Source organism: Talpa occidentalis, unplaced genomic scaffold, assembly GCF_014898055.3.
Source record: "Talpa occidentalis isolate TD23 unplaced genomic scaffold, MPIMG_talOcc4v2.1 talOcc4.13, whole genome shotgun sequence".
In the NCBI taxonomy this organism is placed as follows: domain Eukaryota; kingdom Metazoa; phylum Chordata; class Mammalia; order Eulipotyphla; family Talpidae; genus Talpa; species Talpa occidentalis.
Genome location: NW_023601322.1, coordinates 95,446,540 through 95,474,101, shown reverse-complemented (window position 1 = coordinate 95,474,101; position 27,562 = coordinate 95,446,540). Strand labels below are relative to the sequence as shown.

The window sequence follows — 27,562 nt, the reverse complement described above, 5'->3', positions numbered from 1 at the left end:
GTAGTGCCATAATCAAAGAAATTGTATAGATCTGATGCTGAAGTTGTGATGAAAACTGCTTTCTCCCTGTCTCTCATAATTAAGCATAAGCTTAACTTTAAAAAATAATGAGCATAATTTGCATAACTCAGTTTATGAACTGAGAAGCTACTCAGGTTTACAGTTAACTTTAACTATGTTATAACTTGATGCTTTGGATATATGTGTTGCAGATAAAATGAATGAAATTTGAACTATATGTGATTTCTATATAGTCATATTTTTATTACATTTTTTAAAAATTGTTAAAGATGCATGATAAGCTGTGTTTCTGTTTTGTTCTTTTACATCCTGCTTAGCCCAAGTCTCACCATTGCTGTGAACGTCTCCTGACCTCCCATAACAGAGGTTCCTTTTTATAAGAAACTCTTCTTTGAGTAGTTCCTAAACTGTTACTATGAAGAAAGTTGATTCCCATCCCTCTGGACCCAGTGTTTCCAGGTTTAATTTACCCCAAAAATGCATTTACTTATTGCTTTGTGTCTTTACTTTCTATTTAAAGGTGCCCGTACCCAGCAGTAGACAACAGTGGCATTGATCTGCTGGATAGGCGAGAGGAGCCAGGTCTGGGATTTGGCCTGAGCTACGTGGGCAGATGTGGTACAGGTGCTTGGAGGCTGCAGAGGCTGTATCCTGGGACTCCTTAAGCGGAGCAGAGTGGTGTGGATTAAAGGACTTGGACAGAATTGGTGAGGGCTGAGGACGGGAAACGTGTGGATGCCAGAATACTGCACGAAGCCAGAAGTGGGTCAGGCGCCGGATAACCTAAAGTCAACATAGGATCTGATTGCAAGCGAGAGGCAAATAGCCCAAGAATAAGTAAATAGAGAAAAATGAAGGGCGATCACATCGGACTATATATTCCCCATACCTCAAGCAGGGCTCCCAGTTACGCTGTCTCCCTGCATCGTGCCCCGGGTGGCCTTTCTCCTCGGGTCTTTAAGGGATCCTGGCTGACTTCTGAAGTAATTCCAGCTAACTGTTTTGTCTCTGGTAAATGCTCATTCGCTTTCTGAAAATATCTGGGATATTAAATGTATCTGAAGAATCACTGTGCTGCCTGCCTGTGGAAGGACCATACTTCCGGCCTCAGTTTCCCTGGGTCACAGAAAGTATACGTGGAAAGGAAAGGTGCTTTTTTCTGAATGAAGGTTTAAAGGGCTCTAGGGTGGTTCTACATGTTCCCTTTTGTTTTGCTTCATTTTAATTTTTGTATAGAAGAACTGGGGTACAGGCCAGAACTGTGGGGTGTGAGAGGATCCACCAGAGACAGAGTGGGGAGCAGAACAGGCAGATCTGCTGAAGTACACTGCTGAGGGGAGCAGCAGACGCACAGGAGAGGTCTGCTGCACCACGTGGGTAGCTCCCTGGCTGGGATCAAACTCAGGCCATGGCGGTGATAACACTGAGACTTAACCCCCAGGGAGGCCCCATTTCACCTTTCTATTTGCCATAACACAAATCCCTTCAGGTATGGAAGGAAACTTGTGGGGCCCATGTCATGGCTGACCCCATGTGGAGAAGTAACGTGCATTTTTGAGGTTGGTGGTTATCACCCATTTCTTAGCTGAGGTGTCCGATACCCAGTGTCTTTCATATCATCATCATCTATACTGGCGCTCATTAAACATCTGTGCTTTCTGACATGCTCTGTATGAGTCCATTCGTCTTACTTTGACTATATGTCCCTTGAGAATAACCGCAGTCTCTTTTGTTTGTATCTTTCATCTGCCATATAAACAGCAGTCCGCTAAAATAACATATTTAAAAACATGTTGAGGTGAATCAGAAAATATATGCCTCACCTATGTTCCATTACAGTCACTGAGTGATACAAACATACCAAAGACAGTGAAATTAAGATAAATATTTCTACATTGAGAAGTTTCTCATAGTTATCAATTGATGTGACTATTTCTGATAGCACTGCACTTCTTTGTCGAGGTATCTGAGAGCGTAGTGAGTAACGAGAAACTGACTGTATTGTCAAAATTATGTCATCAGAATGAGGTGCCAGACACTTAAGCTGCACGACAGAGATGCATTATGTGGCAATGCCTGCACATATTTTCATTAAAGAGAAAAAAAGTTACTTTAAATAAGCAGGGGGTATCTAAAATGAGGAGCCTGGATGAGAACCTCAGGGTGTTTACTGTGATTCAGAGTTCGACCCTCATCTTTGATGTCAGAAAATTAGGTTTCATCATCAACTGTCTGGCTGGTAGATTGAAAGGAGCTATAATCACAGCCAGATGAACTATAACTGAGCATCCTAATTTACTTATACACAGAGGAGGATAGCGAACCTCAGTGTCTTCAGTCCCTGCACCTTTTTTCAAACCAAGGACTTGAAAGTACTTGGGGTTTGAGTTAGTTTCACGAAGTTGCTTGGAGGGGAGACCATAGATCTTTTTATCTAGATCTTAGAAGTGATGAAATGTCTTTGCCCAATATCAGAGAATGGGTTCGATCCAGATCTCTGTGCAGATGGCTCCCACCTCCCTCGCAATGGCTCCCACCTCCCTTTTAATCCTTCCTAGCATATTTTGGGCTCAACACTTTTTCATGTAATCTCAACCATCCATTTGTTTTCGTAACTCTTTGACTTTCAGCAGTGAATTAAAATCTCTTGTCCACTGGCGACTCCAGTTCCCCACTTTCAATCTCTTTCTGGTTAAGACTTGTATTTCTCATAGCTCTACAACATACAGTGCATGGCTCGGGTGTGACAGGAAAGAACCAGCTCTCCCTATTCACATGGTGCAGTTTGTCACTGTTACACCTACTGAGGCCATCATAGTTTTCCTTGTGGCTTTCCATTCTGGTGAACATGATTTGGTCCCCATGGGACTTCCCCCCCAAATCTGGTATATAAGAAGGGATATTCCTATATACCAATTATAAGAATCTGTCTAATGGAAATTCATTTTCATGAAGAAATAGTATTTACTATAGTCAATATTAAAACCACACAGAGAGGAATTGGATGGGCAGGACTTTTGTCTAAGAGTATCCTGAAAATGTTCTTCCTCTGCGGAGCATGGCGGAATGTTCTAAGTAAATAAAAGCTGCTGTCTCCTTCAGGGGCCCCACGATGATTACTTACCATGGCACATTTTCATTACTTACACATGTTTGTTGCTTTTTGATTGCTAAGGGTATATGATTCAGCATCATTTTCTCTAATATGAAGTGATGAGAAAACCCTCAAACCACAGTGGTTTCTGCTGGGATATCCTCTCGACATATTTGTCTTTGTCAACCAAGTTTGGTGTATTAAAGAAAAAAATAAGGAGATTTTTCCCATAATAAAATAGAAATAACGCATATATATTCTTAAAAAACTACCTAAATTCAGTTTTCCGTTGAAAGATTTTAAGGAAGCGAAAGAAAGTTTTCTTCATTTTTGTGTTTTTTTCCATTTTGTAGCTCCAAAGCTACTAGCACATCTCAGTAAATTCCTTGGGGAAATTGTATCTAATCACTTCACTACCAATTTGAGTTTATTTATTTTTAACATTTTATTTTTTTTAAAGATTTATTTATTTATGCATACAAGAGCTGAAATACAGGCCAGAGATGCGGAGGGTGAGAGGATTCAGCAGAGACAGAGTGGGGAACAGAACAAGCAGACTGACTGAAATACACTGCTGAGGGGAGCAGTGGGGAGACAGGAGAGGCCTGCCACGCCATGTGGGTTGGTCCCTGGCCAGCCGGGGATTGAACTTGTGCTACAGAGGCTGCGCGTTGCTTCATAGTGTGGCTCTTAACCCCTTGTGCCACCAGGGAGGCCCTATTTTTATCATTTTGAAAGGACAGGTTTACTAGGAAAAGGAGAATGAAAAAGAGAGGCACTTGCATAGTTACAGGCAAGCTGGAGAGCTGCCCCAATTTGAATTTATAGCATACGTTTACTCTAATTATGAATTACGTTTCTCCTCTAAACATCAATGGTCATCGTATTCTCAACAGCTAGAAAGGTAGATTAAATGAGCTTGAATGTTTTGGCTATAGTTTTACTTTGTATATATAGTAAACTTTATTCGTCTTACACGCCTTCGTAATAAGTTGACTAATACATTTAAGTTATCTTTACTCATTTTCCTTAATGTTTCTTTTCTTTTTTAAGATTATTTATTTATTTATTTTGTACAGAAGAACTGGGGTATAGGATAGAGGTGGGGGGGTGATACCAGACACAGAGTGGGGAGCAGATCAGGTCGATCTGCTGAAATACACTGCTGAGGGGAGCAGCGGGTGTGATGGGAGTGGTTTGCTGTGCCATGTGGGTCAGCTTCCTGGTGGGGGATTGAATTAAGGCCATAGGGGTGGTAGTGCTGAGACTCAACTCCTAAGCCACCGGGATGTCCAACACAAAGGTCTTTTCTCAGATCTTCAGACTGTAATTCCTAGACCAGAGGGATTGCTATCTCCTGGCTTGTCTCCTTGGCTTGCAGATGAGTCCCAACTTACTCTGTGCACACCAGCCCCTGAAGTTTTCTCTTCTTCTTACAAGAACTTCAGTCCTACTAGGTAACACCGTGCCCTACAACCTGTTTAGTCTTCATTATCTCCCTGAAAGTCCAATTTACAAATGCAGTCACATCAATGATTAGGATTTCAATGTAAGAATTTGGGGGTGGTGGTGGGGGCACAATTCAGTTCATTGCCATCTGTTTGTATGAAATATCCAGAATAGGCAACTCCATAAAAACTAAATATCAATTAGGACTATAAATAGGACTTGAATGTGAATTAGTGGTTGCTAGGGGCTAGGGAGAGCGAGCATAAAAAGTGATTACTAACGGGAACTTGGTTTCTTTTTTAGGTAACGAGAATATTCTGGTATTAGTGGTGATGACTCCACAGCTCGGTGAAGATACTGAATGCCATTGATTCATACACTGCAAATATGACTTTTATGGTATGTAAATTATATCTTGATAAAGCTATTTAAAATCTACATCGAGATAGAGACCATGTGGGTTACTTTAACAAGGAAAATTTAATAAGCATCGAAGAACTGAGGGTAAAGACAAGACTACAAAAGTAGTAGTTGCAGGAAGAGCAAATCATCCCTGTGGCTGAGGAACAAAGGGAAGAGGGTGGAATTATTAAAACTTAAAGGCTTGAAATGTGGACCTTAGGAGGGGTGTGCCTGGGCAAGGGCAGTGTTCCTCAGGACATGTGAGATGGCTGTGTGTCACAAGAACTGCAAAACAGAATCAGGTATTGCCAGTGGAACATGCTACCCCTGTTGGGGTCAGGAAGCAGACCGGAAGGGGTGCATCCTTCCTGCCCATCTTCCTTCTAGAATTCCCTGCTGATGCATCCTAGTAGGGGGGCAACTGTTTTGTATAGTCCCAGCCTCAGCACTAGAAAACAAGTGTCTAAAAGTAGGTTTGAGTCTCAGAGGCATGGCTACGCTGGCCCACAGAGGTGAAATTTGGTACTACCTAGTGAGTCCCTCAGCCCATCCAAACCCATGACTGTAAGGCCAAACATACGGTACATGCCTAGGAAGAACATTCGGATTGGGAGGTATTTCTCAGACCCGTCTTGAACAGGCTCCTGAGCAGTCCTTGCTGGGAGGTCAGCTCTCTTGAGCAGTCCTTGCTGGGAGGTCAGGTCTCTGGGTCTTAGCGCATTATTAACCTGGCCACCCAGAGCCTGGCCTCCCGGCCTCCTTCCTATCTCCTGAGCCAGGGTATGGCCAGACCTGCCTGCGGGTAGGGGTTGGGATGTGTAATCCCTTTATCCTCCGCAATGTCACAGAAAATTTGAAAAGGTTTGGTGACTTGTTTGTGTTTTCAATGTCAGTCGGCTATAACTTATTTTAGACATGGATACACCAAGTTTTAGGAGCATCATTGCAAGGAGACAAACTTTGGGATAATTTACAAACTTCTGTTACACTGTATATTGTTAGGTTGTCTTTGCTGGCTATTTGCATTTTCTCTTTGGGTCACCCTGATTTTTAAGATACTTTTATAGTTTGCTTAATGCTTTTGCTCTTCCCTGTATTGTCTTCCTATCCTTGCTCCTTCTCCTTCCTTTGAGGGGCTCTAAAAGCACTTCTCATGCTTTCACAGTATTTGACTTCTTTCCCAGGGGTCAAAATTTATTATTCTAAGAAGGCTAAAATATGAAATGAACTAAGTTCTCCATTTTTGTTTCAGATAATTCTGCCAATATGAAAAGTTACTTTTGCATTCATATTCAAAGTCATCAATGTATGACTTGTTCTGTAGGGTTGGGTTACCCTGATTTTTAAAATACTCCCCTAGCAGCTTCACGTGCTGTGGACAAATAGACCCCACGTTGGATCCATATGTAGGACTTCAATCTGCTACAATTCAAAATCTATTTGAGAACTCTGTGCCAATAGAGCCCTCTGGCTCTTTGATTTTAAGGCTCTGTGCTTGAATTATGGCCTCTGCTTTCTCAGCAGACCAAATTCACTTGCACTTTTGTACCAATGGGTGCTTCTGGGTGACTGGCCCAAGGAGTCAGAGGCAAAGTTTCCTGCTTTAACTGGAGCTCACAGGGCGAGGAAACTGAGGCTGAGGTCCGTAGCAACAAGGCGATGGATTCATGAGTGTGACCTACAAACAGAAATATCTCCAGCCAGTGCTGTCCCTTGACAATGCAACACCCTCTGGCATATTTCTAGTCTGCACTCTAGAGGGAAGGAGAAAGCCTGTTCTTTACTTTAGAACTTGTTGGATCCCTGGGCCTTTGCATTGCCTGTCTGCTGGCTTTGGTGGCACCTCTCCTTGGGAACTGAAGAAGGTTTGCATGAGGTGCAGGAAGCTAGTCTTCCACAAAATCAGCACAAAGAAAGTTAACAATTTCTGCACTTTGTCTATCTTTTGGTTTTTATGTTTAACACAGATTCTATAGTGGATAAAAATATAGATTCTTTTGGGGGCTGGACAATAATTACTACTCACGCAAAGCAAGAAGTTCTTAAGAGATTTTCCAGCCTTTGAGAAAAATTTCCAAACTTTTGTTTTTTATAACAGTGGCAAATTTCTGAGTATTTTTCCACAGGGAAATAATACCAAATGGTACAGGCATGAGGGCTGCATAGGTGTGGCTGTCTTTTTGCTTGTTGTTTATGTATTTTAAGGCGGTAGTAAGTAATGGATGAAAAAGACATGGCTTTATCTTTTTAAAGCAACAAAGAGATGAGAAACTCAACGTGATGACTTTAATATTAGCAATAAGAATCACCACCTCATTCATTATAGGCATCTCAGTCTTTTAAGTGAGATACATCAGCAAATTAAAAAAAAAATGGGATTTTGGCCACTGTGATACCAAATGCTTAATGTTTTCAGAGATTTAAGATAGAAATGCTGTTTGGTACTTGGACACATTTATTTTACAAAACAACTCCCTTTAACAAGTGAATTCCTAGACAAGATATTCTCTAATGTTTCCTGGCCTCAATGTTACATGTTTATATGGCATTACTAACGTGGATTTTAATATATCTCTGACGTAAAATGATCTTGTTAAGAATATGAGTATTTTGTAAAGCATGTGATTACTCCAAGAGAGCTTATCAACTCTTTAAATAAACCACCCAGCAACCAAAATTTACATTTTGTCAGTAAATTTGCCAGGAAAGCAATTCACTTGTGTATATTATGTCATCATCCTGCCTTCCCTTACTTAGAATGCATTGTAAGAGCCAACGAAGGGTCATTTGCATGTGTTCTTAGAATGGGTGGCTATTACTGTGCAGGACTAACCATCCTAACTTCTGCGCCAGACCTTGGAAATCAATGCTCATTTTGCACCGCACCCCCACCCTAATACTGCTCGACAAATACCGGTGCTAGGAGGGATGGCCCCTTTTAATTCCTTAATAGAGGCCCCAGTTCTCTTTGATTTATAGAAGACTGGTAGTCTATTTATAAAATATGAATCTGCAAGATGCAGTTTATGAGAAACTTGGCTTTGGGGACACATTAATTCTAACTGCAGATGCAACTTTCATGTTTTATAATATAACCCTGACAGCTGTAATTTCAGATTAAAGATTTTTCATTCACATTCCCATCCTGATCGCTCTGCACGGTCCTTATATTACCTTATTGTCAATAGCAAGTGTTCACTCTATTGGGAGTCATTTAATAACCAGCTGCCATTTAAAGTGTGGACAGAACATTTGTCTCCGGCAGCCTATCTCAAGTAGAGCTCCTCACACACGGAGCAGGGACCTCTTCAAGAAAAACAACAGCTGGCCTCCACTATTGTCCTGACTTTTCCTTTTTTGTGGTGGCTAGTTAAAATAAACATGGACACTCTTGGTGAATTTTCTGAATGCATTTGCGAGTTTGTTATTTTAGTAACCAAATCATCCCCTCCAACAGTCCCTCATCCCCAATTCCTTATCCCACCCTGACCCCCAACCAATTTATGGGTCAGCCTTTCATTCTTTCCTGAGTTCTGTCAACGTGTCTTCTCTTAAAGTCGCTGGTGTTGGTTATCAAGTTTGAGCAACACGAGAGTTGTTGGTTTAGTAAATATCATAACATGTGTGCTTTGGGGGAGATGAATGTGTCTGTTATTACAGATCATGTTTATAATGGATGAGATTGTAATGAAAACAATATTCATTATAATCAGAGGCCATCCTTCAGAAACATAATTATAAATCCCTGTTTGCCTATAAAATCTTTGAGATCTGTGGTTGATCTATGGAAATGCATTTTTGATTGGTGATATTTTTATTTAGTGGCCTACCTTTAAATTTCCTTAACTTGACAGCCAGGGATTAGCTTCTCCAGCAGGCAGTGGTAAAAGGAAATAAAAACGAAAAGTAAAGGAGAACGTCAAAAAAAATGAACTCTTTCATGGCTAATTAAACCAGAGTACAAATCAATCATTGGAAATAAGTGATGAATTTTTTATGCTGGTAAGCTTACTGTGCCCTGTAGTGTTTGCTATACTCTGAAATTACAATTCCCATCAGTGTATAGGGTAATCGTTTACCTTAAGCTTTACCTTTATCTATCATATTGATCTGAGACTCTGGCCAGGAATGGAGGGTGTTGGTGGAAGGGAGAGTTAGTTCAGCCAAGAAACTTCGCAGCTTCTGTGTACTAGACTGAGACTGTTTTCCCCCTCGTTTCATTTTGACAGCTAAGACAGTATCCCAGTCCTAAGTACTCAGGTAAATTTCGTCACGGCAAGTGAGATGGGGGTGGGGGGGCTCACCCAGGCCATCTGGTGGGTGGAGTGGCCAACTTCCCAGCTGATTATGTCCTATTTACAGACTCCCCTGCTCAATGCTGAGATGGGTTTTGGATTGTTTTGTTAACATAATGGGGAAATGGTTGTGATGTGAAAATCACATGGCGATATTAAAATGTTAAAGTTAAATGATTTTTGTCTGATTCTTTTCTGTTACTAGTGTCGTCAGCCACTTCTGTGTCTGTTTTGTTTTGCTGTTTTCTTTTGTTATTATGTAGGCTATACATAATAGCACAGTTTTTGTCCTCGAATGTCAGACAGACTTCACACCGTGACAGGGTTTTGCGTTTTCACAGATATCACAAGCCTGTAACCATGAGGGATCATTTGGGTCTCTAAATTGCATCTTGAGTTTTGCACTGAGGATGATAGCAGACAGCATTTCTATATATATTAAAAAATATATTGAATTCATCAATATTTCTTTGGAGCTATACACCTATAGCTATAGCTATACACCTATAGCTCTTTTGGAGCTATACATCCTATAAAATTGGCACTTGAAGGCAACATACCCTTGAAGACTCATGGCGAGGTGTGCAGAAGTGATAGACGAAGTCCTGATGTACAGCAGGAAGAACCAGCCATGATTAGATCCGCTTCCTACGAGAAACCTGCTGATTTAAAGGTGCCCTGTTACCAGTGTGGGGTTCACAGACTGGTCCCTACAAGTCAATAATACCTTTTCTCTAGAGAGAGTGCCATCATTAAGCTGTTGAACTGTCAGCCCGATGAGATACCTCCACACTCTGGTCCGGCTCAGTGACGTGCCCACTGCGAGGGTTCCTTTGTGTATTAGCTGCTCTCAGAGCAAAAGAGCACCCCTTGAAACTCGGCTCTGCTCTCCCGTGTCATCGTCTGAGGACAGCAGTAAAGAATTAGGCCAGCTGCTTCCCTGGAAGGGCCTGTGGCCTGAAACATCTGCATGTCAAACACAACTCCAGATGAATAGTAAATCGAGATGTCTCTGTCTTCAGCTGCAGAAGAGGTTGCATGACTAATTATGACTGGGGGGCTCCAGTGGTAGAGTTTAGGGGAAAAAATGGAAGGCACCTTTATTTTCTGCCTCACGTTTTCGTGCTTACCTGCAGAGGATTAAATGCTATTGAGAAAGCAATTAAAACAGGCCACCCATGTTCATTTCTTCACTTGTTTTATTAAAAAGAGTAAGCAAAGCAGGTTGCTATTTAAATTGTAAAACAGAGAGGGTGCAGCGCAGACAGATCCTATGAAAAGGCACACATGCAATGTCTAAATGAAATAAAAAATTCAGAAGGGCCAGGCCTCAGGGTGCTGGCTGTCTCTGTTTACTATAAACAAAGTACAGAGACCTCTGGAGGCTAATGGGGCTGTTGATTGGTGTTTACCCATCCCTAGGATCTGGTTTCTGATAATCTGGGGTTCCTGAGTATTGATGAGTGTGGGCTGGTGGTGGAGAGTCCAACCCACTTCAGGGGAGGGGAAGGAGCTTGCAAGCGCTTTGTGGCTAGGCTGAGCTGAAAGACTGTTTATTTAGAATTCCTCCCAAGTCCTCTAGGACCCTAGCAAGGGCTGCAGAAGTCAAATTCCCCAAAGTCTTGTGTATCTTTGTGCAAGAGTCTGGTTGGTGAAAGACTAAATAAGAAATCTACAACATTATTTAAAGGAGCCCGGGGCCTTTTATCTGGTATTTGTTGTGTCCTTTAGTACAGCAATGGTTTTCTGAAACATTTAAACGCATTCTAGTCAAGTTGAATATGGATGAGTGTAATTTTTAACATTTACTACAGCAGTAAGTTTTTCTGTGTGAGAGGTAATCCATGTTTTAATGACATTTTAATCTATTTTGCCGCCATTGGCCTTTGAGGTTTTATCCCCCTCCCTCCCAGTTTTATTGACATATAATTAACATATTACATTATATTAGTTGAACATAGTGAACTTAGATATATTAGGTAGGAGGGTAGATACATAGAGAGAAAGAGAGAGAGAGACAGATAGATAATTGCTACAATAAGTTTAGTTAACATTCATTACCTCACATAATTATAAATTGTGTGTGATGGCAAATTTTAAGATCTACATTCTCAACACCTTTCAAATACGCGATACACTATGGATAACTGTAGTCATCGTGTCATATTTTACAACCCCAAAATAGAACAGAGAGTTTGTACCTTGATTACCTCCACCCATTTCCTCCAGTCCCTCCTTCCAGCCTCTGTTAACCACCAATGTGTTTCTCTTTCTATGAGTTTGACTTCCCCCCCCTTATTTTTTATATTCCACATATAAAACTCTCAGATTTTAGGTTCACTCGGATACTAAGACTATTTTGACAAGTTCTTGCCATAGCAAATGGAACTTAGCCACACAGGAGCCCCCCAGGAGAACATTTATTCCCCCGAGATTCCTGACCAGTGCCTTGACCATGTGGTGGTTCTGGGTAAAATACACCCCTCTATGCACTTAACTCAGTGACTCCAGCCTTGTGTGGTCTGACAACCACTGATTATGGTTTTCACATTCTGCCTCAGAGCCGTGAGCACAGTGTCTGCAGTCCTGGCATGGTGTGGATCTGGTGACACGACACTTAAACCAGAATGAGTGGTCACACCTAGTAGCTATTTGATGTCAGAACCATTTCTTTTCTGTCTCCAACTGATTTATCCCCATTCTGCTTCTCCACCAGAAGACATAAGACACTGGCTTTCCATTTATTAAATCAGGCTTTCCTGAGGATCACGTTTTGGTTAAAATGCAAAAATTGAAAGTACCCTGGTATAATTTCAGTAGCCTCAATATATATATCTTTTAAAGGTTAGTTTATTTATGCATATAAGAGTTGGGGTACAGATGTGTGGGAGGGTGAGAGAATTCACCAGTGACAGAGTGGGGAACAGAACAGGCAGACGGACCAAAAGCACTGCTGTGGGGACCAGTGGGCAAGACAGGTGAGGTCTGCCGTGCCATGTGGGTATCTCGCTGGCTGGCGGGGAATCGAACCCGTGCTGCAGAGGCTGAGGACAGCTTCACAGCGCTGCGCTCAACCCGTTGCGCTACCAGGGAGGCCCAATGTATGTATTTTAAGTCTGCTATGGTTTGGAAAAAGTTTCACATTCCTTATCATTTTTGTTACTTTATTTTACTCTGTTTTTATCATTCATCGGTAAGATCCTTAGTGAAGTTTACTATATTATTTCTATTCTAGAATATCTCCTTTTAAGACCATTATGGTTTTATAGTTTAAAAGATGGTAATAGAAGCAGTGTGAGACTATAACAGCTCTTCCAATCTGTTTCTAATTCTTCCTCCCAGAATGACGTTTTATGGTTATCAAACACATATATTAGCATCTTTTCTCAGACAGTGTTGGTTTTTTAGCATTGACAGAAGTGGGCAGAGCAAACAAGTCATCTGAAAACATAAGTTTTTTTGCTGACAGTAAAATAAATGGTCAATCTTAGATCTATCTATTAATCTATCAAGAAAGGTTGATGGAGGGCCTCCCCTGGTGGCGCAGCGGTTGAGCGCTGGGCTGCGAGGCTGCCCTCAGCCTCTGCATCTCCAGTTCGATCCCCGGCCGCCGGCAAGGGTCCCACATGGCGCACAGACCTCTCCTGCCCCCCGTTGCTCCCCTCAGCAGTGTATTTCGTCAGTCTGCCTGTTCTGCTCCTCGCTCTGGCTATGGTGAATTCTCTCACCCTCCCGTGCTTCTGACTGTAGCCAGTGCTTGCATAAATAATTAATTAATTAAAAAGAAAAAGAAAGGTTGATAGAATACATACTGTATACCTAATACTGTAAAAGATATTGCACAAAGTATAGAAAAAGATAGACTATTCTTGGATTTTTTAAAGCAAATTCTGATCACATGAGGCAAACATGATATATAGGAAACAGTTGGGCACAGAGGCAAGCACCTAAGTAGATGTTGAGCAGTGTGCGGTGGGACTGATGAGCAAGTTGGGAAGTCAGTGATGAGCTGGGGGGAAGAAGGTGAAGTTGTTTAGAAGAGGTACATCTTAAAACGATTCTTAAAGGACAGCCTGACCTTCGAGATGAGATCAAGGCAAAAGAGGTTCACGTGGTGTATGTTCCAAAGCCAGTGAGGGTACTCCCTGAAGCAGGATGCTAGTTGTGGGGAATAGCCTTTGGATAGCTAGAAACATTGAAATCCAGGAGCAGGATTTTGATCCCCTGTGGTGAGAGGGAGTCATTGGTAGCTTTGGGGCAGAGATGTGAAATTCCATAAAATATGCAAAACAAGTTGGATAAGGGAAAATCGACATCCATTGAATAGGTGGGCTTAAGCCAAGTTGGGCTATGGAAGCTGAGATAAAGGACTGATAATAATTTTCCAATTAAATGTGAGCTTTACTTATGCTATTGAATATTCGTGTTAAGGAATTGTAATTTGTTGTTTTTCACTCCCGTAGCTTAGTTTTTCCAGAAAACTTTTTAAATAATATTTCAAAGCTACTTTAATATTTATCCTTCTAAGAGCTTTGTATTTATTTTGAGGAATAATATGCATGTGCTTTTTTAAAACTTTGAATGAACAAAAAAGATAAAACTTAGAATCTTGTACAATTCCTTTTTATTTTGAAATCATTATCACTAATATTTAGTATGCAATATTTCAGTTAATCTCTCTACTCATGTTTTGGTTGTTCTTGTATTTTTTTCCCACTTGATTATGAACTTTCCCCCCCCATGACATTTAAATAGTCTTTTTAAAATAACAATCTAAATGGTCAGTTATTCATGTATTTTTCTTTGAGGATGCTTTGCCATTGCTCTCAATGCTATAGGCAATGAGTACAAGCATAGAGAGTTTGGCACGATTAGTCCTAAAATCTCATTTTGCTATGGGTGTCTTTTTAAACTCTTTATATCTGTATACAAAGATTGCAGTAATTTCTGTTGAAATCTAAGGTATGGTAACAGTGAAATTTAAAACTTGACTGTGGGTATATATTACCATTGCTATATTTTGAAATTCTAATACATGTCCATGAATTTACCACTGCTTTTATCTTAGCAGTGAAAAAGTTTGAAATATGTGATTCCTTTGCAAACATAAGTAGATACCATAATTCAAATTATGTAATGAATTTGGCTGTTGGAGGCAAAGTTTTGCTGAGACCTAAATAAACAGCTTTGAGTCAGAGAAATGGAGGGATCAGACAACCTCCTCCCACCTCCTGTCACTGAGTTTCCTCTCCTCTGAATATATTCCTCTTCCCTCCCAAAATTTGGCTGTAAAAGAAGTTTGTGCAAATGTCCACAGGTGTTGAGCCTGTAGCATGATGCCAGGCATGCAAATGAACAGCACAGGAGCTTAGTAAACTCTACGTGCATCTGCAAATAATTGCCCATGGTGACTAAAATTGAACCAGCAGGGTTTTGGGGGGATAAGCCCCTAGATATATGCTGCTCTTGACTTGTTTCAAATTTGCTTTTGCAATTTCTAAACATAGAAACTGCCACCCTTTCCTCTATAGAAGAGATCATGTAACCCAGCTCCTAGAAAACATAATGTGAAATCTCTATAGATTAACATGTTAGCATATATTGTAAGTAAGCATATAGGAAAAAGTCTGAATTCTTCCATCTTTTGCAAAATGATTCTTTAAAACACTTTTTATTCTACAGCTCAGTGCTTCATGAGAAAAGTCCTATAGGATACATGTGTTAGAATTTAACAACTGAAGAAAATGTGGCTTTAAAAAAAAGTAATAGCTATGCTTTACTTTATTCACCAAGAGGAACTAGATAATTCATTTCCCCAGCCCTTTGGTGTGGTTTAACAGTAAGTTCAGTGTAGTGTAGACAGCTGTATGTGACTTATTATATATATATTTTAAATTACATTTTAATCCTTCACTTCAAGTCAATACAAAATGATACAGCTACATCGCTGGATAATATGTCCACCAGGAAGAATGAGAGTAACTCATCATGGGGACTGCAGTGCTTGAATTTCTACCCAAGACCTCACGCAGATTTGTTAAAGACTCTTTGCTCATTGTTCTCATCCCCATCCCCTGTGTGACTTTTTTAGTTCAAAACTCAATATTTTCTTCTAACTAGTCTCCTCCATTCCCATATTTTTCCTTTTAAAGTCATTCAAGACATTACCTTAGTTTTTCCCTATAGCACAAATCTTAGCATCTCTATTACTGGCTTTTGAGCCATAAAAGACTCCCCAAGGGTATTTCGTGAAATCAAGGATTGTAGGATGATTTGTGACTGCTCTGTTAAAAAAAAAAAAAATCTCTATTTAAATATGTTGGAAGGTTTCTTGGACTCAAGTGGATTTCTTTATTGCAAGACTATGTAGGGCATTTAGTAGTCTACGTTTCACTGGGTCCTACTCTGAGAACTATACAAAAAAAGCATGTGTCATTTGCCAGACCCTGTATGCATTAGATCCTCTTTCAAGGGTTCTTGGTGGGACGTCTTGTCCTGGAGAAGCTCTTTTTGGGAAAAAGAGACCCACAAGGTGAATTCCCTGTTCCCTCTTCTGATAGACAGTAGTATCTTTCATGACCTCATCTCAGTCTGCTTCACCAGCCTATTTTAGACACACATACACTGCAGTTGAGTCTGGATGCTTATGGGTTTATGCTGCTACTTCTGTTTATGAATATATCTGTCTTTTTTCCAAGCCCACTTCCTATGTTGTCATTCTTAATAATATTTCCCTCTCCTTTCTCTAAGGGAGAACTATTCTCTTCCTTCTTGACGTGTAATTTCTTCAATGTCTAGTATTGAGCTCACTCTGGGATATTTATTTCCTCATGCAAATGCTTTATTTCAACAAAGAAAGAATTCACATGATTTAGACTTCCAGTTCAATTTAAAGGTGAATATGGTGTTGGTGTGCATATGTGCTCCCCTGTACTGTGAAGCGTATGATTGTGTGTCATTGAGTATCCCTGTCCCTCGAATTTGGGATGATCTGCCATTCGTTTCTGATCACTTTTGCGGAAAAGGTACATCATGACTCCCTAACTTGTGAGACTTGGTCATAAGAAGTCTTGTATTTTTTCAGATGGATCTCATGGAATGGTCATTCTGAGGAGAGCTGGACTCCATGTAAGAAGTTGATGATCCTGCTTGATGCTATGAGGAGGTCCATCCCATTAGTAGTTATGAAGACACATTAGAGAGAGGGAGAGAAATGCTCAGCCAGGATTGAGTTGTGCCAGAACTTCCAGATAAATACCAGACAGGTGAGAGAATCTTGTGTGTTTAGGCCAAATGCAAACCCACGTGGCAATTACTAGCTCGGTCCAGGCAACTTGGAAATGAGATCAAAGAAAACACACACACACACACACACACACAGATATGGGGCATTTACTTTGGGACAGTTTGGGAGAGGAAGTTGAATGGTCCTTAAGAAGATTATTAGTGAAGTCTCTTAAAAATATGAACTGACTTTTTATTTGCACATTTTTAAAAAGATTTATTTATTTATGCATACAAGAGCTGGGGTATAGGCCAGAGGTGCGGGGGGGTGAGAGGATTCACCAGAGACAGAGTGGGGAGCAGAACAGGCAGACTGACTGAAATACACTGCTGAGGGGAGCAGCGGGCGAGTCAGGAGAGGTCTGCTGCACCATGTGCGTTGCTCCCTGGCTGGCCGGGGATCAAACTCATGCTACAGAGGCTGCAGATTGCTTCATAGTATGGTGCTTAACCCCTTGTGCCACCAGGTATGCCCTATTTGCACATTTTTAAGAATTAGAGAAAGAAATAGGAACAAAATAAAAACTTTCAGTCTTCAAACAAAATCTAGATGAAACATTTCTAAGACATTTACTTCTTAGATTTAGAAATAAAGATTTTCTTGAAAAATTTTCTCCAACCAGCAAAAGACTCTACAAGAAGAAAGCATAGACTCTCAAGGTAAGCATAACAACTATGGTGCTACTAGTAAAACATTATCAGTATCTCGTGATTTGTGGGTAAGACTTCAACAAATATTTACAACATACTTGATTGTTAAAAATCAATTGACCACAGGTGTAGGGTTTTTTCTGGACTTTCAGTCATATGTCATTGAACTCTATGTTTGTCCTTATGCCATTGACACACTTTTTTTGATCACTGTGGGGATAAACATATACTGGTTCTTTTACTCTGGAGGACCCTATTTATTTGAGATCCCTTATAATTCCATATGAATTTTAGAATCAACTTTTGCATTTCAAATCAAAAAGTGTGTTGGGATATTGATAGGGACTAAATTGAATCTGTGGATCCCTTTGGGTAGTTTTACCACCCCAATGATATTAAGTCCTCTGATCCATGAACACAAGAACTCATTCTATTACTTAGTACTTTTTAATTTCTTTCAGCAATATTCAGTAGTTTTCAGTGTATTGTTTTTATTTTAACGATACTTTAAAAGTGTAAAAACTATTCTTAGTTTGCAGGCCTAACACAAACTGTGGATTGGATTTGGTCCCTGGGTCATAGCTTACTGAATCTTGAGTGAGACAGAAAGAATCCTAGTGATGTGCCTCTTATTTTATTTTAAAGATTTATTTTATTTATACAAGATCTGGGGTACAGGCCAGAGGCAAGGGAGGTTGAGAGGATTCACCGGAGACAGAGCAAGGATCGGAACAGGCAGACTGACCGAAATACACTGCTGAGGATAGCAGTGGGCGAGACAGGAGAGGTCTTCCTCGCCATGTGGGTATCTCTCTGGCTGGCCGGGAATCGAACCCACCCTGCTGAAGCTGTGGACAGCTTCACAGCGCTGTGCTCAACCTACTGTGCCACTGGGGAGGTGCTGACATGCCTTTTAAATCTCTGTGGTAGAAAATTAGTTTTCTAAGAACATGAAATGTATTTCCACATAACACCTTTACTATCAGCCCAGGAAAGAGAAAGATTTGAAATATTGAAGGGATTTTTTGGTTTTGACATTTGTCTGATAGAGAACAGTATAATTTGATATATGGGAAACCGATAGTATATTTTGAAGGAATTATAACTGTTTGGACTGAAGGACAAAAATAGACTTTTGGGACCCCAAATTCCTACAAGCAGGTGCAGTCACAAAAATCTGTCCTATTGTAAACATGGGCTATTGCTTATTAAATGAAAACTGACGGAGAGGACTGAACCACGATCCTAGAGTGTGGCATTGAAGACCAGTGAGAACTATCATAGGAAGTTGGCAGTGGGTCCTGAGAAGAGAACTGATAACATTTATTCAGTGGTATTTCAGAATTTCTGGACCAGTTACTATCATGTGCACGCCATTTACCTGTTCCTTTTCAAATGTAAAGTGCAGCTCCACAGACCAGTTGTCACCATTGTAGGTTTGGTATATGAGGAGTGGGAGAGATCCTTTGTCTTTAGTTTGCCAATTTTGAGACTGACAGGGGATCAGTACACAAAGACTCTCATTGACATCTGAATCTGACTTAGATGAATTGATCTTGGAATTATATTCTAACTTACATTGATCTTGGACTTATATTCTGTAACCAGACGAGAACTTTGGTGGCCTTGTATGTATATTTGAGGAATGTACGTGAGTTGCTGCCAGAAGGATAACGACCATCAAGTCTTTATCACACTCCTCATCAGAAATCATTCTTCCTACCCACTGAGGGTGGACTAATAGTGGAGTGACGCTAACCCAGTCTGTCACGAGTCTGTAGGCTTAGAAGCTTCACTTTTGTACAATAGGGAACAATGGACCTTTCTGTAAGGCAAAAAAACATTTTGCAAAGAGGACTGGACTATGGACTAGGAGAAAGACTCATCATCCTAGTGTCTAGCCCCACAGTTGAGCTTTTCCAGTTATGCTGCCCTAATACCTGATGCCAGAGATGCCAACAGAAAAATTACCACATTAAGCCAAGTGAATGCACAGAACAATGAAAGATTGTTAGATGATTTTTGCTCTGAGTCACTCAATTTGGGGTATATTGTCATGCAGCAACAGATCATCAAAACATTTGGGAAACTTTGTGGGTCTAAGCTAGTAGGCAAAATGAGGCCGCTACATGTGTAACATGAATGAAGCTGCTACTTGTACAAGAATGATCTCATGCACAATGTGGATATTAAAAGCAAAAACTAAAGAATGGTTTTTATATACATCATAATCTGTGCTAGATAGCTAGAAGCAGATAAAGAGCAGATGTCTCAGTGAGGCTCGTGTAACAACAGCTGTTTCCCTCGCTCACACATTGTTGAACCAGCCAGAAGCTGGATTACTTCTGAGTGAACCAAATAAAGGCTCCTGATACTTTAAGTAAGAATTTTCTCGTGAAGTTAACAATGAGGCTAAGGATGACTCTTCCACTGAAGAACATAGAACAGCATCAAAGCATGGGGGAGAAAGTGGGTACATGATAATGTGTTTCTTACACATTTGATACTTTTGTGTCTGAGAAACCCAGCGGTGGATTGGATTCCCATCACCCATGGACGTAGTCCAAAATCTTCCTGTTGGCATCAGCCTTACTATAGCTACAATCAACTGCTGGGGTGTGAGTCAGATTTTTTTTAAGATAGTGGAAATTAACATTTCCTCAGGTAAGTAGACCTCCAGATCAATTTAAGAAGTCCCGTGTTAAAAAAGAAAAATATTTTTTTGTGCTGATGATGGTGTTCTTAGGAATTGCTTTCTTTCATCAACTCCTCTGTCATAGGCTCAATGTACTAGATCATGCCAGCTTTGTCTTGGGGTTCCCACAATTGGCGGACATCCTGGAGGGCTAGTCTACTGGTCAGAGTCAGTGCCAGAATGTATGTGTTATGGTGATGCTGAGTCTCACCATTACCTGTACTGGTCTGTGGTAATGCCGTCTGTGGCACAGAAATTTCTCTCCTTAGATTCCCCATCAACAAAAACAATCATGTTTTAATGCAAGCCCAGTAGATGGTGGACTTGGCATGATACTTGAAGCGTGCAGTGGAAAAAGAGAAAGTTGATTCAAGAGGTGCCTTCATTGACTTTTTAACTTAATTATGTGTAGCTGTTGGTCTTTCTTGCTATACCATGAACTACTCAAGAACAACTCTCTCTTCATCAGTTTTGAGTCCCTGGTACATATCATAGGGAAGTACCAACTAACGTATTAACTTATTTGAAAAGAAAGGCAGTTATGTTGAAGTGGTTAAAAGGATGGTCTGGAGAATCCAGCTCTTCTAAGTGCTAATTGTTACTGAACATCTTGGGCACAATTGTTTCTTCCGTAAAACAAAATTAGGGATTTATCTTCTGGGGTTCTTGTAGCCAGTAGATGAATTAATATACATATAAAAATGCCTAGCAAAATAACTGGCCCCAAATAAGCATTATAAAAAACATTGCCTCTTCTTATTGTCGGTGACATTATTTGAATGAACACAAAGCAGATATGCATACAATCAGAAATCATCTCTGAATAAACAGAGATACAGTGCTAAGAAGTAAGAGCAGCATCAGCCACAAAAATAAAGACTTTGCCTGTACTGTTTTAAGAAGTGGGGATTATCACACCTCAAGCAGTAGTGGCTTAGAGAAGTAGAATAAATTATCCAATATTACCCAGCTAGGAAGTGACACATCCTGGATTAGTTACTAGATTTGCTAAGTTGATCACTTGTCCTGTTAACCTGTTTACCTTCCCATGTATTATCGTGAGTGAGGAGTGAGATGTAACTAGACTGGAAGAAATGACCCTTTGGTGGTTAGTAGATTTGCAGAGAAGACAAGTGTAAAATTTACTCAGTGGAAAAAAGTTGCTATTTACTATTTTCTAATTCTTAGAACACTGTCTTTCAATACCTCAAGATGTTTTTGTGAGTAGGGAAAAAAACCCTGTAATTACTTACATAATGATTGCTATTAAACAATTTAGTTTTACCTAAGTCTTTGACTTCAGTTTTATAAATATGACTTTTCTGTTTTTATATCTAATTTTTTGGTGCAAAAGTAGATCAGTTCTATTTCAGGGATCCCTTTGGTTAAAATTTCATTAAGTGAACTACATATATAAATTTAAAGCATTCAGTTTTTAAAAATACTTAAATGCCTGATTAATAAATTTATTAACCTGATAAGAAGAAGGTCCCTAAATGATAAATCTTACAAATCAGTACTTTTGAAAATAGAATTTTTCACCTGTGCTTTATAAAATGCAGATGCTTATCTACCTTCATTGGGATATTGATTCTTTTAGTAATGACTTTTTTTCTGGTTATTATCAAAGTGGCATGAATTTCAAAGACATGCAGCTAAACTTTAAAGTATTGAAATGTAATTAAACACCAAAAAAACTAGTCTATATTGTACTTTTTTTTTAAAAAAATATTTATTTATTTATTTATACAAGCACTGGGTACAGTCAGAAGTGCAGGAGCGTGAGAGAATTCACCAGAGCCAGAGCAGGGAGCAGAACAGGCAGACTAAGGAAGTACACTGCTGAGGGGAGCAGCGGGCATGGCAGGAGAGGTGCCATGTGGGACCCTCTCCTGGTGGCCGGGGATCGAACCGGCGCTGCAGAGGCTGCGGACAGCTTCGCAGCCCAGCGCTCAACCGCTGTGCCACCAGGGGAGGCCCCTGTATGGTACTTTTGGGTGGTATAGAAAGTTGTCATTATGACAGTTACTTCCACTGAATTGCTTCAGCCCTTTTAAAAAAGCATTGATATACCCTGGATAAATAACTTATTCTTTTTGGATAAAACATCTTGAAATATATTATAGTTTAGATTTTTTAGACATTTATTAAATTCAAATGTCTTCCTAGATTTTCTTAGTAGTGTCCTCTAATTGCTTTTCACCACTCTTTCAGTAGCTGAATGTAAGAGTGTCTCAAGAAGAACCAAGGGGTAGGTCTTCATTTCTCTTTATGCCATGTCAAAATGTTTTTCCATACATTTTTGTACAAACAAACTTCTTCAGGCAGGCTTAGGGAGTCAAAAGTGGTCATGTGGAGGTGAGTGAAATCAGGATTATTTTTATCATGTAGAGAATGGAATAAGAGGCACAAAATGAGTCTCTTTTTTAAAGTTGGAATGCTAAATTGCAAAGAGTTAGCAATAAACTCAATAAACCTCAGAAGTGAACAGCAAAAACGAAGGGGAAATAGGTTTCTAATGGTAGAAGGAAAATGCACAAATAGATTAATGTGACGTTTTTTGCTAATGGAGCTGCTCTGCACCAGGACAGTGGAAAACAATAGAATCCCTCAATTGTCTGCAAGCAACTTTATTTGCTTTTAAGAAAGCGGGCAGATCTCTGGTATTGAGAAAAGAGGGAAGGAGTTACTTTTCTAATACCTGATAATAGCTTGAAATCCAAGAGTTACTTAACGAATGCAGGGACTAAGCTATCTTACTTTAATGCAGGAATCTGTGCCTCTTTAAATCTTTGGCAGAAAATACTCTTGGGGTTTCTTCGTATTTTTTATCCTCTTATTGTTCACTTAGTGAATTGCTGTATTGTCTTTTCCTTGTTTTATTCTCACACCCATACTACAGTTCATGTTTACCAGTAATTTTGTAACATTCCTTCTTTGCCCAGGTATGAAATGATGCCAGGTGAGGCTTAATTTTGGTGAGAATTACATGTGAGTCCCCCAAGGGCTGGATCAGCCCTTCTCAGGACCTATTGCTTCTGGGTGATGTTGGACTGGACCCTTCTGGAAACTTTCTCTGTGAGCGTGATGGGCTAGATGTCCTTGGTTGTTTGTCTGACCTCACTTCATACATTCTGAAAACCTCATCTGATTCTTTGCTGAGGAAGGCCTGTCATCACCTAAGCTGGCGGGAAAGAAAAAATTCTTTTCTGTGTTTTGAGCTCAGAGAATGTGAAAACACTGAGTTAGATTTTCCTCCATTTCATAAAATGCCTGGAAATGCACCATTAGATAGCAAAGGCCTTGAAGGTGAGAGTTATGCTTGTTCCTGATTGTCTTTTTCATATTCACTTGAATAGTGTCACATACAGTAGGTTTTTATACTATTTGTTGAAGAAATAAAAGCAGAAAATCAAATCACAATGTTTGTCTACCTCTGCTATTTATAGTTTTGTTCATTTTATATATAGCTGAGGACTTCAGGCACGGGAAGATGAATAAATCTGTTGTTTATAAATATATCTTTAAACATGGGAATACATAAAATATTACATTTTTTTTGGTATTTTACTTTAAGTTACGGATTGTTCTAGTTAATAGTAATATTAATTTGCATGTTAATATTAAACTCATGGAAATACAATAAAGAAGGACTAGTGCAAAAAGTGAGAACTAAAAACTCTAAGAATTAAGTCCTTTTTCAAATACTCTGTGTTTTGAAAATGTGCTGTTCTAAATTTAAATTCAGGTTAAGCCTGAGCATGTCAGTTTCTGTTAATTTAAAAATAGACATTTTAATATACAAATAAAATACAAATCAGATGCCTAATCACTTTCAATTTTTATCATTGCTCAAATCTCTTATTTTCTGTAAAACAGGTAAGAAAAAAGATTAGAAGAGAGAAAGGGAGAAATAACCATTGCTGAGCAAGATAGCAGAAATGTTTCCTGTCCTTCCGTTGATTTCTTTCTTGTCTATCAGTTTTATGACTTAAGGTGTCAGAAGCTCTTCTGAGATAGTTGGCACAATGATGAAGGCTGAATGTCTCCAGGCCTACTCAAGTCTGTGCAGTTTATTTGTCATTTGGCACATTAGAGAGAGAGAGAGAAGAAATAAAGTGACTTGCACTGTGGCATATAATAGCACATTTATTATGCGAGGTCGCTACATGCAACAAACAAAAAAATGTTTTTTTCTGAAATTTTCTCTTTTGATTAGGTAGAAAAAGTTCCGTGTGGTAATGTAGTAGTATTTATGTTCATTCTTTAGTTCTTTTCATAACTCTTTCGGGAAAAAAAGCAGCAAAAAAGGCAAGAAAAGAATAAAATTAATTTTTTTTCATGTTCTGTATCTTTTAACTACGCTAAAGCCAGTGTGTTAGTAGATGAAAGAATAATCCCCAAAGTTTTACATGTGCAAGATTCAGTCTCAGTGCATAGACTGCTTTTCAGAGTACCCTCATTCTAGCACATGCGAAGTAGATAAAATAAATGAAAGTCGTGAGGTTCCTATAATCCTAATGAAAGAATGGAACTGTCTCCCCCTCTTTCTCAACAACAAAACTATAATACTCATATATTGACAGTAATCTCAATGTACATAACTGGCTTTGCATCTGGCCTATCACGCTGCTTCTGAGAATGCACATTTTACATGGACATGTATTATTTAGTATTTATTATTCCATGGGAGAGACTCACCTCTTTCAGAGAGAGAAAGAGTTCAGAGAAGAGGTCACACAGAAGTGGTTTATGCATTAATGATAGTCCTTACCATCTTCATTTAGATTGTTTGTGAAATTATTGGGGGGGGGATGCAGTGGACTTACCACTTAATTAATAGAACTATCTAAGGTATCCATGGCAGCTATGTCAGTAGGTCAGGGCAGGAGGAAATTATTCATCTGTGTAAAGCAGCAAAAAGTTTTCTGAATCTAGGACACATATTCCAGAATTGAGGTTATCAGCATTAGTTTGAGTCACTTACTACTGTCTGTTTAAAAACAGTGAAGCGTATGTCTTACGTCTTGGTCACATAGACACCAACAGCATAATATAACCTAGGCAGAGCCCTCTTGAATTTGAAATGCTAGCATCTCCATGTAGATTGAAAAATTAAAATCCTCCTTTTCCTGACTATGTAAATAAGGCAGTCTGACTTTTCATGATTTTACTAGGTTTCTCTCTCTTAAAAGCTTGTGGCTCTGCCAGCCTCATCTTGTTAATTTGAATTAATTCTGTATGCTAGATAGATATCTTGTAGGAATAAGAAGTGAGAGTGGGGAAAAGAAAACCAAGCAGAATTTTTCTAAAAACTGCTAAGGAAAAAGTTGAGAGGGATGCGCCAGTGTCCTCAGGACTCCAGCCACACCGTGGGAGTGCGTGCGCGTGTGCGAGTGTGATCTTGATCTGCTCACAGTTGGTAGGGGATAGATTGGCAGCAACAGCTGCCACTAGAGTCAACAATCAAGCACAATGAAGTGTGGCCACCCCCGACTGTTTCATTCAAATGAGTTATGAGTTCTCACCGCTCAGAATTACTCTCATTTAAAAAAAAGAAATCATATGTTGAGTTGTGAGAATTAGGGAATATGCACCTGGCAGGGAAATTTTCATCCTTCGGAAAAAAAAAAAAGTGGAAAAAAAAGAGAGATTACATTAGATCAATCAAAGTCACTAGAAAAGATGTGAAAGTGAGGAAAAATCAGGGCAGCCAGAAATAACAAAAAAGCAGTCCAAGGGAACCCATTAATGAGAAGGAGTGTCAGTTTTTCCTGACTCGAGGACTCTGCGACAATGGATTAGAACACGGAGCACCGTATCAGAAATGCACAGAGGCGGCTGCAGAGGGGCACGGGGCCCACTTGACCCCCAGCATCAAAGCTTGGTTGGAGAAAAAAAATGCTTGGTTCCTTGTCGCTTAATCCAACATTACACACTTCTTTCAAACATCAAAAATGCTGCGCAGCCTTTGGATTGCTGGGCATTCTTGCTACTAATCCAGCCTTAATTATAAAAATTTTATACCCCTTCAGTTTCCTGCCTCCTGCACTGGCAAATGTCTTCTTGGAGAGAAACACATTTAAAGAAGACGAAAGGAAATGAGGGAACATTCTGGGGGGGGGGGGAGGGAATGTCTCTTCCTAGTGGCCAGAGCTAGATCTTTTCCGTAGCAGTATTAACTTCAACTTGTCCCTTTGCTTGGTAGGAGGTTTTTTTTTTTTTTTTTTTTCTTCACTCTCCCTAATAGATTGAAACTTATTCTCACCCCAAGCTGTCTTACATGGCTTTGGGGTCCCTCCTATGGCTTCAGGCTATTCGTCTGTAAAGTTAAAGGCCACATAGTTCTTTTCAATCAGCATGTCCCCAAAATACTGATTTGTGCTCTTTTTGCGCCTTCAGGTCTCAAAGCACATGCCATCTGTGTCTAGGTCCGTGAACTTGAACGCTCTCAAGTCACAGAGTCACATAAATTACCGAGAGTAAACTGAACAAGGCTGGACCATTCCCATGAATAGCCTATGTTTATGGCTTCCTGCTCCTTCTCTGATGATCAGCATGAATTTATCCTTCCTCTTCCCAAAACATCTCTCTAAATGCTTATAGACAATTAACATGTCTCTCTCCCAATTGTCTCTCCTCTAGCCTGAACATGCCCATTGCTCATAGGTCTGTCTTATTTCCAAACCTTTTATCAGTTCAGTTGCTTTCCTTTGAACTCACTCCAGTTTGTCTTTCTTTTCAAACATGTGATATCCAAAACAGAACACAACGCTCAAGTAGGCCTAGTGGAGCAACTCAGTCAAAGTGGGCGCTTTCTTTTCGCATTCCGTGTAAGATCTGGGTGCATTAAAGTCTTTGCCTTTATTGGAAATAGATTTTTTTTTTAATCCTTCTATGTTTATTGCCCACAATCTCTAACACCAGAGCCTCGGTACTATTAAACTCCCTCTTGTGCTAATATAGACAGATTATTCCTCCATAGCACTATTTTACATCAAATTTCAAACAATTTTTCCAAAGCCAGAAAAGCCACTCTGTGTTAACATCAAGGAGATTTACAGTCTTGTTGCTCATGAACATGTTTGATAATTTGTATCATCATTTCTGGGAGGCTGTTGTCCAGCTGACAACACATCCTTGAGTTCCTTGCTCAAGGAGACAGAGCATAATGAACATTTTCTTCAAATATAGTGTTGGTCTATTACCGATTATTCTGCTGCTCGGAAGATCAGAGACAATAGACTATCCATCTTTTAGTAGTTTCCTCTAATCCGTATTTCTCTGGTTTCTCTGTAAGAATGCCACCCCCGGCTTTTGAAAACAGGACAGGTGCTAAAGGACAGCTGCAGTAGGTCTCCTCTGGCAGTGTCCCAGCAGTGAGGACCCGCCCCCATTCCTCTCCCCACGCCTGGTCCCCAATTCTCCTCACCTCCTTCCCAGACTGTAGATATGTTACACAGTTGGATGGGAAAGGCTGCAGTCCACACTGGGATATGTAATTGTTGAACAATCAATAAAGCCTTCTATTTGTGAAGGGCTAGAGATGGATGATAGTCTTAGCACTCAGGACCACTATCAGAAATGATTTGGGTCAACCAACACTGGGCTGTTTTTTTGGAGGAAAAATACATTTATGCTACCAGAAATTCTCATCAATTATAAATTAAG

General features: G+C 39.8%; 1 long non-coding RNA gene across 5 annotated transcripts in view; it reads left to right on the top strand.

The window, feature by feature from the left end:
- The window catches only part of LOC119243621 (uncharacterized), a 353,580-nt gene that overhangs the window by 276,335 nt on the left and 49,683 nt on the right, over positions 1 to 27,562 (top strand). For 4 of the 5 annotated variants that reach the window (XR_008551547.1, XR_008551544.1, XR_008551545.1 and 1 more), the window contains exons 5-7: positions 4,868 to 4,963; positions 16,346 to 16,526; positions 17,169 to 17,205. This is a non-coding gene — a long non-coding RNA (uncharacterized LOC119243621). Of the gene's footprint in view, positions 1 to 541; positions 1,033 to 4,867; positions 4,964 to 16,345; positions 16,527 to 17,168; positions 17,206 to 27,562 lie in introns of all 5 variants that reach the window. The other variant, XR_008551546.1, reaches the window with a different exon arrangement.